Source organism: Aulonocara sp. 'chitande type north' Nkhata Bay, linkage group LG1, assembly GCF_057382095.1.
Source record: "Aulonocara sp. 'chitande type north' Nkhata Bay isolate Kocher_YH1m ecotype deep benthic linkage group LG1, A_spYH_male_GT1.1, whole genome shotgun sequence".
NCBI classification, from domain to species: domain Eukaryota; kingdom Metazoa; phylum Chordata; class Actinopteri; order Cichliformes; family Cichlidae; genus Aulonocara; species Aulonocara sp. 'chitande type north' Nkhata Bay.
In genome coordinates, this window is record NC_141344.1 from 41860411 (window position 1) to 41876298 (window position 15888).

The following is a 15888-nucleotide window of genomic DNA, read 5'->3' on the forward strand; positions in this document are numbered from 1 at the left end:
TCAGTGCGCCCCAGGGCAGCTGTGGCTACAATGTAACTGCCGTCGCCAATGTATGTGTGAATGGGAATGACTGGATGTTGTAGAATGTTTAGCCTATTTTAGAGTTTAGAAATGTGTTAACATAGAATGTAGAACTATTGTAGAGACACTGACACTGCCCTCAATATAATAAAGGCTTCACTGTGTCGTGAACTTAGGAGTAGATTGTAGGAGACCCCTCCCCCACTTGAACTGTGAAAGTAAAACAGAGAGGAGTTAATGCTGAGTGGAAATTCACGCACACACATCCACACGCGCACTCACACATACACACAGGTATGCGTACACGGTCACACACGAGCACTCACATAGACACGCGGGAACGCACACATGTAGGCATTCATGTGCTCGTGCACACAGACACAGAGTTTGCAGCACACCGTGGGGGGTTTATGATAGGGTCGCCCCTACAAAACTGTGTTTCACAGACAAAGGAGTGTAGATTTTGCTGAGGGGCACCGGCCTGGCAAGTCTTCCCTTGCCAGTCTTCCCTTAAATGAAGATGAGTAAAGATGAATAAAGTTTTGTGAAAATGACTACTGAGTCCGGTGCCATCTCTGGATGCTCGAGGAATAAAAAGAACCAGGGTAAAACTGATTTCGTAACAATGTGTAAAGTGCTTTGGGGTCCTTAGGGACTAGAAAAGCGCTATGCAAATGCAGGCCATTTACCATTTAGAAGTTCTTGAGCACCTTCAGTGGCAGATGGAAGTCTCTAAGTCTTCTGAGGAAGAACAGACGCTGACGGGCTTTCTTAACCAGGGTGTTGATGTGACAGGACCATGACAGGTCCTGAGTGATGTGGACACCCAGGTATAGGAAACTGTCCACTCTCTCCACTGGCGTGCCACTGATGATGAGGGGTTTGTAATTCCTCGCCTGCTTTTTAGTGAAGTCCACGATCAGCTCCTTAGTCTTGCTGATGTTTAGGAGGAGGTTATTCTCCCTGCACCAGGTCTCCAGGTTCCTAATCTCCTCCAGGTTGGCCGTCTCGATGTTGTCGGAGATCAGGCCCACAACAGCAGTGTCGTCAGCAAACTTGACAATGGAGGTGGTGTCTGATGTGGCTACACAGTGTGGAGATACAGAAATTCTTTTATTGCTGCCATATAATCTGCATCATTATAATTGCATTAATAACATTCTTTACAGCATTATTTCATCTAATAATATTTCTCACAGTATTGATACTGCATTACAGTTGTTGATTGAAGATGTCCATTTGAGGATCCTTCCATTATGTTAACTTTTATTACAAGTACGGTTAGAAATATTTTACACACATTGCATATCTGTGCTTATTTTGAGTTGATGTTCGGTTCATTAAGGGTCTTAAGCTTCACTGGCGTGACTTTCCAGGTGATACATGCTGAGGGAGACTAGAAGATAGAAGGATGACTGCAATGTGTATAGTGAGTACAGCAGGGGGCTTAAAACACAGCCCTGAGGCAACCAATCTCCACACCTGAGTCACTGACTTTCTTAAATCCACTCACTCTGTTTATTACTAATCACTGTGTAACTGCTGTGAATTCACAGTAACTGCCATCTCCTTACAAATGTTTATTAGATTAACCACACTTATACAGACTGTATATAACTACCAACTCTAAAATGTTTGTTCGCAGAGAAAAGAAACAGGCAGACTACTCTAACGACATGTGATGTTACAACACTAGTGAAATATTAGTGTCATTTCATTCATTTCAAAGGTTTATTTGCATGCTGGTTTGTCGGTAGCAACTCCTGAAACGCAAGATTGCCACACATCTGTTCGACCAACAGCAGTTGATCTAAACGGCAGTAGATCTGGAACACCGGGATGCACAGTCAGCGAGAAACTCCGGAAACTCCGATAAAAACTCCTTGTTATATTTAGGAGGCCGATAAACTATTGCACACAGCAATGAAGGCGAGTGGCCAAGTTCACACAGGCAAAGTTCAAAGCTTGTGTGGCGTGTCCATGAGGATAGTTGCTTAAACTCAAAGTGTGCTTTAAAAACAACAGCTAACCCCCCGCCACGACCAGTAGCTCTCGGAGTGCTAAAATAAGCACAGCCAGCAGTTCAGAAAAGACGCTTAACTCACAGGGTGTTTCAGTCAAACAGAGGAAATCCAATGCATGGGAAGAAAAGAAATCCTTCAGGATGAAGGTCTTATTCGCCACCGATCTGGCATTTATTAAACCCAACCTGAGGGGAGCTGGTTCGGAGACCTCCACGGCAGTGACATCCAGATCCACCGATCGAAGCATTTGATCATTGTGTACCCTCATGTACCGGTAGTCCTCAACTACCTCCACGTCAGCCCCTCTGATGGTGACAGATAGGAGGAGGAGCATGCTTCCTAAAGTCCAGGTTCCTTTGTCTTTGTGATGTTAAGTTGTAAATGGTTTAGCTCCCACCACTCAACAAAGCTGTCCACCACACTCCTGTATTCCTCTTCCTGTCCATCCCTGATACAGCCCACAATGGCAGAGTCATCAGAGAATTTCTGCAGATGACATGACTGAGACTTGTACCTGAAGTCAGACATGTAGAGGGTGAAGAGGAAGGGTGATAGGACCGTCCCCTGTGGCGTCCCTGTGCTGGATGTTGTCCGAGTGGCAGCTCTTCAGACAGACATGCTGTGGTCGACTGGAACACACGTTTCTGTCTGAAGTGTTGGAGGTAGCTTTTAAGATATTACAGGATGACCCCCACCTCAGCAACAGGACCACTCTCAGCACCGACCAAGTGTGTTTGCTTTTAGAACTGTGTCTTAATTCCACCTATTTGACATACAAGGGTCAGTACTATATGGGTGTGCCATGGGTTCCCCAGTTTCACCCACTGTGGCCAACTTGTTCATGGAAGAAGTGGAAATCATCCACTGGAGCACAAACTGAGTGTCATCAGGACGCTACAACACAGAGCAAACACCTTCCCCACAGGCACAGCAGCCAGGGAAGCAGAAGAACAGCACATCAAGGAGGCCCTGAGTTTTTGTCATTTGTCAAAGCTGAGAAGGCACACAAAGAAAGCTCCAGCTGATCCAGGAGAGATGGACAACTGCTGCCCAAGTAAAAACAGTTAGAGATCCTGTATGTGTCAGGAATATTGGAACAGTTGAGACACATTTTTTCTAAACACCATGTCCCTGTGGCTTTGAAACCTCAAAACACACTTTGCCAAAAGCGTGTCAGGGGACCCCAAGGATCGGGTCTCCTGACACAAACAGAGTTATATAGTGTAGACTGTTAAGTGCCAGGAGGATTGCCAGGATTTATACATCGGCGAAACGGATGGCACAACATAGAAGAGCTAACTCGTCAGGCCAGGACTCCTCAGTCTACCTCTACAGGCTGGTGGACACTCTTTCAATGATGAGGATGTAACATTCTGGACAGGGAGGAACGCTGGTTTGAGCAGAGAGTCAAGGAGGCCACTTATATGAAAAGGGAAAGACCATCTCTGAATCGAGGAGGGGCCTAAGGGTACATCTGTCAACATCTTACAATGCTGTGATTGCAGCCATTCCCCAACTCTCTGTGAGTGGGACTCATGGCCTTTGATCAGTGATCAACGGTCTTTGATCAGTGCTTGTTGATCAATGGTAATGACAATTTGCAGATTAATGATCAGTGAACTCACCTCACGGCCCATTGTTCAATGTACTGTTTATAAGGTTGGGGAAACCTGCAGTCAGCTGAGACACTTGGGTGAGTGACCAAACATTTCTCCCACTGAAAACGCCATGTCCAGATGAACAGATTAAACTGTTTGGGATCTGCCACAACTGTTTTGGGGTGAGGGAAGGAACATAGGACTAAGAGAACTAGAGATTAATAATAACTAATGACTAAATGCAGAGAGCTGAATAAACATATGGTGAGTAAAAAGGGGTGAGAGAAGGAGAAAGACACAGTCCATCATAGGAATCCCCAACAGCCCACACTTATTGCAGCATAACTAAGGTAGGATTTAGGGTCACCTGATCCAGCACTAACTATATGCTTTATCAAAAGGAAATGTTTTAAGCCTGATCTTAAAAGTACAGAGGGTGTCTGTCTTCTGAAATCAAACTGGGAGTTGGTTTCACAGAAGAGGGGCCTGAAAACTGAAGACTCTGCCTCACCTTCTACTTTTAAATACTCTAGGAAAGAGTGAAGTACTCTATTGGGGTGATAAGGAACTATAAGGTCATTAAGATAAGATGGGGTGTGATTATTCAATACCTGGACTGCAAAAACTGGCCGTCTAACCAACTCTTACAATCTTATATCCAGCCAAAAAGTCTTTTTGATCTTGTTTGTAAAGTGATATACCAAGCAAGAGCAGGAAGTATAAGATTATGAATCTTGTTTTGGGATCTTTTATTTCTTACTTAGTTTCTAACTCCTAAAATTGGTTACTTTAAATACATACTAGCAGGGCTCTAGAGTGCGACCAATTTGGTCGCAAATGCGACCAAATTTTTCAGTGGTGCGACTAAAAAAAAAATTTGGTTGCACCTGTGCGACCAACTGTTCGGGTAGCAAAAAAAAAAAAAAAAATCTGCAACCTTCCCTGTGGTCAACAACAGACACACATTTTGCCCCTATCGTGGACTAAACCAATCAGAGATAGTAAGGGGTGGGACCTCTCTGATTGGCCTTGGTCCAGTTGAAAGTGCAGGTGGAAGTGGGAGGTGAGCAGCTTGAATAAAGCGATATCAATTCATTAAATCCTGAATCGACTTTTAAATATAACTGTGTTTTGCCAGAAACGCCAGATTCTCAGATTAAAGCTCACAAAACCATTTCAACAACAACCAAACAGCAAATGAGAGCAGGTACACGGACTCCACACAAAGACGTAAACACAGACCGACGCATCAGAATCAGCTTTGTCTTTCTCAGCTTTCTCACCCGACGGCCCGTAGACGGACACGCTGTCGGAGCTTAGCGAATCCGATGCGTCCGGTCCGCGCTGTGTTTACGTCTTTTTGTGCTGATTCTGAGCTGCAGGTTTTGTCTCTCCAACCAAAATCCACCGAGCCAGCAGCAAAAGAAGCAGAAAACTGCGCTTCACATTTGATCAACGTCGTCATGAATTTTGCTGTTTTGCTTCCACGACTATTAAAATCACATCCATGCACAGCTCTCTCTCTCTCTCTCTCTGTACTTCAAGAACAGTTTCCCGTCTCCAATCTCTGTTTTCTGTATTATTCATTCGCTTATTACCCACCAGTCTACCGTTGTTTATAGCGCTTTCGGCTGCTGTCTTTTTCTTTTCTTTTTCTTTTTTTCACTTAAATGACCTTAAATGATTTTGACTGTGTAATTATTGTTGGGGATTTTAACATCCATGTGGACAACCCTCAGGACAAAGGGACTAAAGACCTGAGTAACACTCTGGGGAACTTTGGGCTGACTCAGCATGTAACAGAGGCCACACATAACAGAGGACACACTCTTGACCTACTGATCTCCAAAGGCCTGAGCATTTCAAAGGTTACTGTGTCTGATGTGGGCCTGTCTGATCATTACTGTGTTTTCTTTGAAAGTAAAATCTCAGCCCACATAAATATATCAACAACAGTGATCACAAAACGGTGTATAACTGAACACAGTAGTGAGATCTTTAACCAGGTCTTCCCATTAACACCTGACCTGTCCAGAGGGTCAGTCAATGAGCTCGTCAATAGCTTCAATGCTAACATGTTAAATGTAATGGACACTATTGCTCCCATTAAGGTGAAGGTTATCTCTGGAAGGAAAAAGTCTCCATGGAGAAACTCCACACTGGTGAAAAATGAAAAAAGAGAGTGTAGGAAAGCTGAGCGCAGATGGAGAAAAACAAACCTCCAGGTTCATTATGACATCTATAAAGAGAAACTTCACAATTATAATTTACAACTGAGGAGTGCAAGGAGGTCCTACTTCTCTGACATCATCACTAAAAACAGCCATAATGCTCGGGTCTTATTTGCTACAGTTGACAGGCTAACAAACCCTCCTGTGTCAGTGGCAGCTGAACTTCATTCGACCATGGCCTGCAATGACTTTGCCAAATTCTTCACTGAAAAAATCCAAAAAATTAGACAAGCAATTGGTACATCAACAGCAGATCCAGGATATGTACTGTGTCCACCAAAAAACTGTTTAAACACCATGAAACAGTTTCAACCTATTAACAGCAAAGACCTGAAGGACATCTTAGGTCAACTGAACTCCTCCTCCTGCTGTTTAGATGTCCTGCCAACAAGTTTTTTCAAAAAGGTCTCAAAGACTTTAGAGTCAGACCTGTTACAGATCGTCAACTTTTCTTTATTATCAGGTGTGTTTCCAGAATCACTAAAAACTGCTGTAATCAAACCTATACTGAAAAAGGACAATCTTGACAAGACACAAATGAACAACTACAGGCCGATCTCAAATCTCCCGTTTTTAAGTAAGATCATTGAAAAAGCAGTTTCTCAACAGCTCAGTTACTTCTTAAAACAGAATAATTGCTACGATGCCTTCCAGTCAGGTTTTAGACAGAACCACAGCACTGAAACCGCTCTGACCAAAGTGTTTAATGACATATGTCTGAATACAGACAGTGGAAAAATGTCAGTCCTAGTTTTACTGGATCTCAGTGCAGCATTTGACACAGTTGACCACAACATATTACTCAAACGACTGGAGAACTGGACAGGTCTTTCAGGAACTGTACTAAACTGGTTCAAAACATACGTAGAAAACAGGAAATACTTTGTATCAATAGGTAACTTCACATCTGAGCAGACAAGTATCACATGTGGAGTTCCCCAAGGTTCCATCTTGGGACCCCTTCTGTTTAACATTTACATGCTCCCACTGGCACAGATTATAAACAACAACAAAATAAACTATCACAGCTATGCAGATGACACACAAATATATATCACAATGTCACCAGGAGACCGAGGCCCTGTACAGGCTCTTGGTAAATGCATTGAGGAAATCAATGACTGGTTGTGCCACAATTTTCTCCAGCTAAACAAAAACAAAACTGAGGTAATAGTCTTTGGTGCCAAAGAAAAACGATTACAGGTCACCAGAGAACTTCAATCTATACACCTAAAAACCACAAACCAGGCGAGAAATGTGGGTGTAGTGATGGATGCAGACCTAAACTTAGAAAAACACATTAAGACAATAACAAAGTCAGCTTACTATCACCTCAAGAATATTTCAAGGATAAAAGATCTGATGTCTCAACAGGACCTGGAAAAACTAGTCCATGCATTCATCTTTAGTAGGCTTGATTACTGTAACAGCATCTTTACAGGTCTACCTAAAAAATCAGTCAGACAACTACAGCTCATTCAGAACTCTGCTGCTCGAGTCCTCACTAAGACCAGAAAAGTGGACCACATCAGTCCAGCTCTGAGGTCCTTACACTGGCTGCCTGTCCGTCAGAGGATAGACTTTAAAGTTCTGATGCTGGCCTATAAAGCTCTGAATGGTTTAGGACCAAAATACATCAATGACCTCCTGACCCAGTATGAACCTTCCAGATCCCTCAGGTCATCTGGATCCGGTCTTTTATCAGTTCCCAGAGTCAGAACCAGACACGGAGAAGCTGCATTCAGCTTTTATGCTCCTTATATCTGGAACAAACTCCCAGAAAGCCTCAGATCAGCTGAAACACTCAGTTTATTTAAATCCAGGTTGAAGACTCACCTGTTCTCAGCTGCATTTGAATAAAGCACCAAATCCACACTTTAAGCTTAAATTTCAAAACTTACATTTAACTACTGATTTTATCTACTGTTTTTTTTTTAATCTATTTTAAATCATACTTTTTATTGCTTTTGTTTTTTAATGTCTCTGTAAAGCACTTTGAATCACCTTGTTGTTGAATTGTGCTACACAAATAAACTTGCCTTGCCTTGCCTTACTCTTCATTTTATCAGAAACAGTTATCACAGCTCGTAAATTGAATTTTTACACATATATGTATGGATTGACATGTCAACATATTAAAAGAACAATATTTGTCTCTTATATATAACACACCTATATATACACTGTAACAGATACTTGTCTTTGAGTGAAGATTTAAGGTGATAGGAAATATAAATAACTGAAACTTGAATCTTTACTGAAGCTCAGTAGCTGACACAGAGTTCAGGTTCACTGCTGTAATAACTAATAATGATTAATATATGGTATATAATATATAAGTGGTAAATGGACGGGTTCTTTTATAGCGGTTTTCTACTTTGTCTGAGCACTCAAAGCACTTTACTCGCTGCAACAGCATTTTGCAGATGTGTTCTCCCTGCTGCCCGGCTGTGCAAATGGAGCACCATTTTAAAACACAGCCTGGCATGACAATGTGTTTACGGCCCTACAGGGTACCTGAGCATAAGAGACAAATTGTTCAGATTGAATTGGCCAAAATGCTAAAAGTGGGAAAAATAGAAAAGTCACACAGCACTTGGTGTAGCCCCACGGCTCCTGTGGTGAAGAAAGATGGTTGTATACGGTTCTGTGTTGATTATCGCAAGGTGAATGAAGTGTCACAGTTTGATGCTTATCCCATGCCCCAGGTCAACGAGCTCCTGGACCAGTTATGCACTGCTCGCTTTTTCATGGTTCTCGATTTAACCAAGGGCTACTGGCAGATTCCCTTGTCTGGGTGCGGAGTCCAAGGAAAAGATGGCCTTTTCCAGTACATACAGTTTGTACCAATTTGTCACACTTCCGTTCGACTTGTTCAGAGCCCCTGTCACATTCCAGCGCCTGATGGACCGGGTGCTGCAGTTGCATGCTGCATATGCTACTGCCTTTTTGGATGACATCATCACAAGCCTATGAAATACTGGGAACATATAGTCTGGTCAGATAAGACCAAAATTGAACTCTCTGGATGCCATAATACACGCCATATTTAGAGGTCAAAAGACATATCACCTCAAAAATACCATACCAACAGTGAAGTTTGGAGGAAAGGACAGAGATATTCTTCATAAAGATCTGCTGCCATCTACTGGGACGATGAAGATGAGATGAGGATCAATGTTTGAGCAAGACAGTGATACCAAACAAAGCCAAGAACAACCTCAATTAGTTTCAGAGGAAGAAATAAAGCTGCTAGAATGGCCAAGCCAACCACCTGACCTGCATCTAATTAAAAGTCTATGGAAAAAACGTAAGAGCCCATGAAACCTTCAGGATTTGAAGACTGTGTGGAAGAATGAACCAAAATCACACCTGAGAAATGCATGCAACTAGTTTCTCCATACAACAGGTGTCTTGAAGCTGTCATCACCAACACAGGCTTTTGTAGGAAGTATTAAATACATTTGAGTAAGCATGTTAAGTACTTTTTCCCTGTGTCATTATTACAGATAACGTAATTTATCCATCGTCTTTGTTGTGTGACACTTTGGTAATGAGACGCCTTTTCATAGGCCATTTTCTCGTATTATTAATGTAATTTATGGATATCTATGGTATGATTTCTTTGCATGTGTGAATTGGATGGGTTGCTAGTAGGGCTGGACTGGAATAAAAGAATCCTCCCTGACATTTTTGGTCCAGGCGGTCCATCCCTCAAAAAAAAAAAGAAAAAAAGAAGCATCCATATATTATGTACACATTTCATATTGTTTCATTATTGATATTGAAAGATTTTCTTGTTAATCAGGTTTGAATAGTTGTTATTGGGTTAGTTATTAGTTGCACTGCTAATAGCTAAAGCTACACTTTAGCTATTAGCAGTGCCTCGTGGTCAAAGCGGCCATTCCTTTTACCATCTCCACGGGACAAGACTCATCTGTCCATCCGCATCATCCGCAGATGCCAATGTTCACATTTTGGACAGAGAGGACAGATGGTTTGAAAGAGGAGTGAAAGAAGCATCTATGTCCACTGTGAGCGACCATCTTTGAACAGAGGCGGGGTTTACGACACCAACTCTCTGCCATCTATAATCCAGTTTTGAGATCCTTCCCAGACGCCTTAACGCCCACTCACATCCTAGACCATTTGACGTCAGGAAATCACATGACAGGGTGGGGCCAGGTTTCACAATCAGCTCACCCGAAACCTTGGCTGATTGGGACACACACCCGTTTTCACACCTTGGCTTGTGTGATTAAGTAGAGGATCATTAGGGGGTCCATTGTCCCTCTCGGGGGGATACTCCACAGGGCTTAAATCTGGGACCCTCCACCATTTGACCCTAGAACTGAAAAAACTGTTCGGATGAGAAGTGAAAGGTCTTCAAGCAACTTAAAGAAGTCCAGACACTTTTCTTTCCAAGCCCCTTAGAATATTCATTTTACCCGAATCCATGAATCTAAGTATGTCTGTTCATCTATTTTCTCACCACCTTAATTTCACCTCTTCCTCACTCTGTTGTTATGACTGCGGTCTCGCCTCCTGTAGTTCTCCTGTGACTATGTGACCTGGTTACTGGTTCTTTCTGGTACAGCAGCAGGGCCTCCCACAGCTAAAGTGGTTAATTTGACACATTTTTCTGCATTTATTTTTAGTTGATTTGCCATGTGTAAGTGATACATGCAGGTTTTAGAATGTGAAACAAAACATAGCAACAAACTGATTTTCTATTACTTTGAAACATTTCTAAATGATCAAGGTGTACTTTCTTGGTATCTATCATACAGCACATGGTATGTCTGGTGTTAAATACATATAAATATATATGGTATTATTAATACTGTATGCTGTTCATTAACATTAATTATTAACTGATATTTATGCAAATGCTGGTTGTTGCTGTGGTTTCTCTGCTGTATCATTTCTTTTTTTTCAGCAGGTGTTGAAGCAGATTCTCACTGTTTCTTTTCTCTCTTCCTCTCCTTTTGTTAAATTCAGCTGTTAAAGTAAGACCGGCATATTTTTACATCAGGGGACGAGCGAAATACTCAGTTCTCCTCCGCCATTGCTGCGTTTGAGTTTTGGACGAAGTGCATTCTGGGATACGTATGGAGAGACATTTGGCCATATTTGTGTACTTGCGTTCTCATGAGATTCTGATACCCAAAGTAAAGCATGCATCATGTCAAGTACGCTCAAAATGCGTCCTCGATAGAACCAGAGGATGCCACGGACTTGGTGCAGCCAATATCCCAAAATGCATTTCGTCCATAACTCAAACGCAGCAATGGCGGAAGACAGCGGGTAAAACTACAAATAAAGTTTGAGGGGGTGTCCAAATTCATGGGCTGCATCCTCCTGAGGCCGCATTTGTAAACCGATTGCGTCACAGCGACGCGCCGAAGGCTGTCCAAATTCATAGACTCCTCCGAATGCAGCCGACAAATGCGTCCTCCTTTTCCCCGAATTTGAAGGATGGGTCGGGTGCGTCCTTCGTAGCCCACCATATCCCAGCCAAACTCCAGTTTCCGGCAATGGCGGCCGCTACTAAGTTTTAAAATTACTCTTATTAATCTTCCTGGGTCGATAGCTAGCCGGGAGCTCGAGGGTCATTAGAGCCGCAGAGAACGGCAAACTCCCGGCACATCATGTTCAGATCACCGCGGACTTTTGCTACTCAGGTTAAATGTAATATATAAGTCACTTAGACAACCTAAAAATGTTATTGTTGGGCTTTTTTCAGTGTTTTATTTGTTCATGAGGCTGAGATTAAAGTTATTAGATTAGATAAAATAAAAGATAATTGATAATAGATAAAATAAAACTTTATTAATCCCCCGGGTGGGTTCCTCCTTGGTTTTCACACAGCTGACTAAACGTCAGACAGAAAACTGATTAAACAGACGTGTGAGATGGTGGAGAGTTTACTCCAGTGTCCTGTTATATTTTAGACAGCAGGGAGCAGACGGCCGAGTTTATTAAACTCCACCGAGACAGCGGTGACGCTAATCTGAAGGCTGGACCGTCCAATTTCACAGCCGCTTACTTCCAGCCTACCCGACCTTCTGAGGACCCGGCCCACGTAGACTGCGAAGGCCGGGTCCTCAGGAGGATGCAGCCCATGAATTTGGAGACATTACTTTGTCTGTGACACAAAAAAAACTTTTAAGATATTTTCTTAAGAATGTAGATGTGTAAACTTCAGATGTCTGCTAGCTTTACCAATACATCACATATTTGCAAAAGTGCTCCAACGTTTTGGCAGATGTCTGTTACCCCACCAGCTCGGTAGTTGACCGCGAGATGAAGAGAGCCGGTGAGGATGACTTGACTCCCGGCACATTCTTTCTAGCTAAATAAAGCCTTAAATCTAAAGCTTTACTTTAAAATTAAATAAATATTCAGCTCAAAATATACTGACAGCTGTCATTATATTTTGAGCTGAACCTGATGTAAAATGTTCTGTTCTTACTTTAACAGATGACTCTGAATAAAATCTAACATATTTTAATCCAGGAGGAAACATTTTCACCAGCATGTTGATACATGGCGATCCTGAAGACTGTTCCATTGATGATGAAATTATGTTTTTAGTATTTTTTCAATTCTCTTCCAAACAGCAGCTGTCTAGTGTAAGTTCTGAGTGTTTAATAAAATAAAAATAAAAGCATTCTATTATCCAATTTGTTTTTATTCAATAAGCAACTCACTTTGACTTTTGACAGTTTGGAGGCGGAGTCTAAAGGAGACCAGCGTCCTAATGTGATTGGTCACTTTTTTTGGACACTTCAGGTTACCTCGTTAAACTGAGTTACACTGAGGCAGCGACAGAAATGCTTTTTTAAACTGTATTTGTTTACAATTTGAGAAATAAAGTTTGCTGAATTAATTATCAACCGTTGATATTTGCTGTGCAGCAGTGGAAATGCAGACAGCTGTCACTGGATTACGTCAATGTTTTGGAAATATTTAAATCAGAGGATTCTGAGGCACATTCTGAAATACTGCCGTCTCATTAATCTTTTGTACAGTATTACATTGCTTCTATGATTTATATTTATTTACATTTATATTTCTTCATACATTCTTATATAGTTCTATATTGTGTATTGTGTATTTTGTATTTTGTTGTACAGTTATTTTATTTTCAACTTTAATTTATATATTTATCTTTATCTTATTCTTCCCAGTTAAATTTACCCTTCATTCTAATTTGTGTTGTACAGTTATTTCATTTTTAACCTTAATTTATATTTTATTCCTTCTTAGTTAAATTTACCCTTTTTAATTTTTCATATTTATTTCCTATCTTATTCATAGCCTTTTCCTTTTTTGTTCTCTTTAGGTCACGAGCAGTTGTCCAAGCATTTCACTACATATCGTACTGTGTATGACTGTGTACGTGACAAATAAAATTTGAAATAAAATTTGAATTTGAATTTGATTTGATTTAAAAACTAAAAAAAGAAACATCCCCAAAATCTCTTAACGGGAATCAGGAATGGAAGTATTTATCAGAATCTGGCCAAAATACTGCCAAAGTTGCTCAATCTGCAGCAAACACATGTAACTGCACATACATGACTGGACGCCAAACGTTTTTTAAGAAGTTTTTCAGTATTAAAGTGACGCTTAGTGATAAATCAATACATCCACTGCAGCACATTAGAAATAACAGCTGTAGTTACACCAGCAAACTTTTCAAAAAGTCAAAACCTCAAGACTGATGTGTAGCACCGATTAATGCTTACATTAGAGATGTGCAAAGCAGCCGGCATTTGTATCGCTAATTGTATTTGTTGGGGGGCGGGTTCACTGAAAAGAAAATAACATAACAGCCAGTACCTCATCCGCATTTAATCTGAGCTTTTGTTCACTGTTCATTAAGACATTGAACAATAACCTTACTAATAACCACAGATCTAAGTAAGAGCAGAAACAGCTCTTTACTATTGTTCTTGCTAGTCTCTTCATGAACTCAATTAAGATTTTTAATAAACAAATATTAAACTTATCAAACAAAGATGAAAAGAACTTGAAAAGAAATTGATCATTGACAACAGGCGGCAGATAGATGTGTGGTGTACCCTGTGGTCTTCAAGTCCAGGACCGGAGTGACAGGCGGCCAGTGAGTGAGGATAAAGTGGGAGTAATATGCTCCCTTCTCCTTGTAGCAGTTTAAAGCTGTGTGGCAGCCACGAGCTGAAGATGTGACAATGATACCAAGGTACAATGAGTTATAGAAATCCAGCCGAGTTGTCTGGAACCAGCAGCTGAGCGCCTCTGAGGCAGAGTTTATCTAAGTCTGATGTAAGAGAACTGAAAACTGCGCTGCAGTGGCTGTGACAATGCCATGCAGGAGCGTGGTTCTTAATGCACCTCATGGACAATACAATGTCAAAGAACACAGGCTTATGATCTGTAGACATTGCATCTAAAATCATCAAGTTGTCAAGTTAGAAAGAGGCAGGCCATAGGCTGAAACAAGGTCCAATGTATGTCCACGTACTTGTGTAGGTCCGTCCAGCCACCCACTGTGTAAGATTAAAAGAATCTCTTTGTTTATCAGGACAACACACATGGATCTCCAACAATAAAGACGTGACCATATTTAGGCATGACTTCAGCTAAGAAATCAGAAAGTCACAATCACCACAAAGCATGAAGCACATATAGCACGCAGCAGCTATGGTGCGTAATACAGTTATTTACACAGCATAATGATGCGTGCTTCTTAGTATGATGACTTGTTTAAATCATAGAAGCTATGTGATACTGTGCACAGATTATTGGGACAACAATACTTCAGAACCTGCCAAAGAATCCTCTGATTTAAATATTTCTTCAACATTAAGGTAATGCGTGTGGCTGCTGAGTTCTGCGTGTGGGCGTTGTTGATTTTATGCACAAGTAAATTTAAATGCACTGAAATGATTTGCTGGAATTATGTTTTTTCTTGCCCTGGACTTATAATATTATCCATACAGTTCCTAAAGAGTCAATGTAATACAGTTAATACTGGAGGAAATTGCAAAACTGACATTGTCCACATACTTAGCTAGCTGTGTCACCATGTGGACAGCTGGCTGGTAAAAGCAAGATGAACTTGGATTTCAAGCAAAGTGAACTTTCTTTCTTTTTCTTTTTCTATTCTGTCCTGTCTTGCAGTAGCTCTCACTTGGAGAGCTCTCAGTATATTTGAAAATGAATCTTTTGCTCGTTTTTCAGTTTGAGTTTCAGTCGTGTAGTAACTGTTGGTGCTTGTGTTCTTATTAGGCACGATGAAACACATCATATGAAAAAAAGCGCTTAAAATACTTAAAATTCTATTTTTTGTTACTTCAAAATGTGTAATATGTGTAATTTCCATTGCAAATAACAATCATATTTAAATTGGGAGGATGCCACTAAAAAACTGGGCTGAGCTGAACTGTGATGTTCCCCAGGTAGACTGAAACTATGTGCCTTCTTCTTGTGTCGTCTCACTCATCTCTAGCCCTGTCAGTACTCTTGCTGCAGCTTTTGAATTACAGTAGTCGAGCCTGGAACTAATAAATGCAGCTTGATGATTTGTTTTATGTCTTAACAAATTACACAGTGTGAGTAAAGATTTTCAACCTGAACATTTCTCAGGTACAGTGAGGACAGGCTTTCTTTGTGCTAATTAATTTGTTGAAAAATTGGATGGAACTGGCCTTTCCCACTATAGAATCTGCTGAGTTAACATACTGCTGTCAATATGATGCCTGGCCTTGTTCACTGTGACAAGGTCAGGCTGTATTGACAGCAATATGTTGAATATCTCACGCTGATAAGAACAGCGGATGTTTTTTCTCAGACAGACTAACAGATGATCAAACTCCAGCGACGTCTCAACACATTTATATGCAGGGTGATTCTTACTTTTGCTTTTTAGAAATGTCAGTGAATTATCTGCCTGTATTACTTTAGGTCTAACCATGCTGTAGAAGAATAGTCAAAAATATCCCATCACTTACAAAAACACCTAAA